Source organism: Octopus sinensis, linkage group LG1, assembly GCF_006345805.1.
Source record: "Octopus sinensis linkage group LG1, ASM634580v1, whole genome shotgun sequence".
NCBI lineage: Eukaryota > Metazoa > Mollusca > Cephalopoda > Octopoda > Octopodidae > Octopus > Octopus sinensis.
The window spans coordinates 35,830,726-35,834,711 of NC_042997.1; the positions used below are offsets into that span (position 1 = coordinate 35,830,726).

A 3,986-nucleotide genomic window follows, 5' to 3' on the forward strand; every position below is an offset into this window, starting at 1 on the left:
GGAAAAACACAGACACACAAACATATACACACATACACATATATATACATATATGCGACGGGCTTTTTTCAGTTTCCGTCTACAAATCCACTCACAAGGCTTTGGTCGGATTGAGGCTATAGTAGAATACATTTACCCAAGGTTCCACGCAGGGGGAATGAACCCGGCACCATGTGGCTGGTAAGCAAGCTACTTACTACACAGCTACTGTGTAATTTTAAATGAGTTGCAAACACTCCTGTGTGTATATATATATATATATATTTAATAATTTAAAAATATTTTATTTGTTTCAGATATTTGACTGCGGCCATGCTGGAGCACTATCTTTAGTCGAACAAGTCGTCCCCAGAACTTATCCTTTGTAAGCCTAGTACTTATTTTATCGATTCTTTTGCTGAAACGCTAAGTTACGGCACGTAAACACACTAGCATCGTTTGTCCTTTTTGTTTGTTTGTGCGCATGTGTGAGGATTAGTATGTGCGTGTGTGTATATGTGCCTATACATGCATGCATGTTTGTGTATATATAAGGTCATGTGTGTTTCAGTCGTATGTGTGCTTGTGTATTCGTGTGCTATATATATATATATTATATATATATATATATATATATATAATATATATATATATATATGTGTATATATATATATATATATATATATAATATATATATATATATATATTATATATATATTCATACGCCCACCCACACGCACATACATACTTCTAACTACACACACACACACGTAAACACACTCACACACACATATTTATATATACACCTACACACTCTCACATACATACCTACATCTATCTACATAATGGCCCACTAACTATTTTACTCGTGTAAACTGTGGGTATGGTATCTACTATGTATACTTCCTATTTAGTATAGGGGAAGTTTCTTTTATGAGAACGTACTCCCGTACTAGTGTGAGTGTTCGGCCCTTTGGGTGCTTGGATAAGATGGGGATATCAAGTTGACACAGGTTGCCTCCATGTTAGTCCTTGACAGGTTAGTAGAATATTGAGGACTGTTTCTTGTCGTCATATTGTCTCATATTGTATCTGGCGTGTATATATATATATATATATATATATATATATACACATATATATAGTTAATCCAAACAAGAAAGCACAAAAAAACACGACAACGCGAGGACGTGGAACAAATGTAGTATTATTGGACGCTCAGGAAAGAAGGAAAGAGGGAGGGTTTAACGTTTCGAGCGGAGCTCTTCGTCGGAAACATAGGAGAAGGAAAGATCCAGAGAAGGGAAGACAGAGGAAAAAAATCGCCAACGGCACACACGAGGTCATGTAGATAGATGCATGTGTGTGTGTGTGTGTTTGTTGGTGGGCGTATGAATATATATATATATGTATATGCACATTTAGGTATGCATATGGATATGAAAACAAACAGATCAGCATACAAATTGATAGTTACATAAGTTATATAAAGAACAAGCACACATACGCAAATATAAACTGAAACATGTATACTCACACAGACACACTTCACTTCATACGAGGACACATATAGAGACACACGTCCACACATGTGGAGATGCATGTCCATACATACAAACACGGTACATAGTTGCAAAGCACACACACGCACTAAGACATGCACACACAAGGAGACAGAGGCACTCACACACATATACAACACACTCACACACACATACATAAAAACACACAAACACGGACATGCAAATTCAAACACATGAATGAGCAAAATTCATACATACAAATGTAAACACATAAATGCAAATGCACACAGACATACATGCATACACGCACATGCTTTCATACACACATGCATTTCATATATACATGCACACACAAACACACTAATCCACACACATTCGCACAAGCAAACATGAAGGAAGGTAGTGCGAAGAACGGAAACAGTGAAAAACTATTGAAAAGTTTGCAAGACTCAACGAAAATTTTAGAAAAATAAATCAGAAATAGGTGGAAATTTTACCGGTGAGTGTGACAAATTATAAGGCACCAAATGAGAATTACTCTCCCCAGAGATAACAGAATATATATATATATATTATATATATATATATATATATATATATATATATATATATATATATATATATATGAGTGGGTGCATATTTGTGTAAACATGTGTGTGCACGTTAGTGTGCGAAAACATCGTGTGGACTTACCTAGCATATAAGTATATAGCGTCGTCTGTCTATACTGTTTGTAAATCCTCTACGTGTAACATTTCTTTTCTCAGTATATCTGCAGTACGTTAATCCATCCATCCAGGCTTTATCGTATATTCTACCAGATGCTTATAGATTTTCTTTCTCTCTTTATATATAATATATATATAGTTTTTGTTTTCGTCATACTTACATTTCTATTGTAGCTAAAAAAACGTTTTTCTAAAAAATGTTTTGATACGTCGAAATATTTTTTTCTTTTCTTTTGTAAAAGTCATTTTTTTTAAAAATTCATTTTTATGCAGCTGTCAAATTTCACTTTTACTCAGGTATATTTATATAAGGAAAAGTCTCAAGAAAATGTAAAAAACCAAAAAAGTCCAAAGGAAAATACAAACGAAATCATTTCTTACCTAATCCGAAGTCATTTATTGTAGACAAGATCACAATGACTCAACTGCGATTTATGAATTATTCATATGAATTATACTCGATATTCATTCGGTTCCGCTGATATTCATCTATCAGTGTACTTTTATGTATGTATACACACACGCAGGCATATACATACATACATACATACCACACACACACACACACACACACACACACACATATATATATATATATATATAATATATATATATATATAATGCGTGTGTGAAGGCGCAATGGCCCAGTGGTTAGGGCAAAGGACACGCGGTTGTAGGATCGCGGTTTCGATTCTCAGTCCGAGCTTTGTGAGTGTTCATTGAGCGAAAACACCTAAAGTTCCACGAGGTCCCGCCACAACTTCTCTCACTCTTTCTTCTGTTGGCCTGCTCGCTTAGCCAGCGGGGTGGCGTCATTTAAAGGCTAAATCAATGCGAAGCTCATTGTGACCAGCGATGTGTAGCAACATCCGATAGCTTGGTCGGTCACGGTTATCACACTGATATATATATATATATGTACACGCACACACATATGCACATATGTATATTCATTGGTGTCGCCGTGTGTAGACTCACCTGGGAAACTATATGCTATGTATTAAACAACAGCATATAGCACTTTGGTGCGTAAATGTATCTTATATAATTGCGCTTTTTCATTATTTGCAAGACATTGCACACATTTGCTTTAATTTTCTCTGGAAAATATATTAAAAATTGCCCGATCTTAAATATATATATATATATATATATATATTATATAATATATATATATATAATATATATATATATATATATATGAGTGGCTGCATATTTGTGTAAACATGTGTGTGCACGTTAGTGTGCGAAAACATCGTGTGGACTTACCTAGCATATAAGTATATAGCGTCGTCTGTCTATACTGTTTGTAAATCCTCTCTACGTGTAACATTTTCTTTTCTCAGTATATCTGCAGTACGTTAATCCATCCATCCAGGCTTTATCGTATATTCTACCAGATGCTTATAGATTTTCTTTCTCTCTTTATATATAAATATATATATAGTTTTTGTTTTCGTCATACTTACATTTCTATTGTAGCTAAAAAAACGTTTTTCTAAAAAATGTTTTTTGATACGTCGAAATATTTTTTTCTTTTCTTTTGTAAAAATCATTTTTTTTTTTTAATTCATTTTTATGCAGCTGTCAAATTTCACTTTTACTCAGGTATATTTATATAAGGAAAAGTCTCAAGAAAATGTAAAAACAAAAAAGTCCAAAGGAAAATACAAACGAAATCATTTCTTACCTAATCCGAAGTCATTTATTGTAGACAAGATCACAATGACTCAACTGCGATTTATGAATTATTCAT

At 33.7% G+C, this 3,986-nt stretch overlaps 1 protein-coding gene across 2 annotated transcripts in view; it reads right to left on the bottom strand.

The window, feature by feature from the left end:
* Positions 1 to 3,521, bottom strand: part of LOC115218923 (neuronal acetylcholine receptor subunit alpha-10) — a 1,131,344-nt gene extending 1,127,823 nt beyond the window's left edge. For both annotated transcript variants that reach the window (XM_029788944.2, XM_036499212.1), the window contains exon 1: positions 3,500 to 3,521. The gene's annotated coding sequence lies outside the window, so the exon portion shown is untranslated. The remainder of the gene's footprint in view (positions 1 to 3,499) is intronic.
* Positions 3,522 to 3,986: the final 465 nt, after the last annotated feature.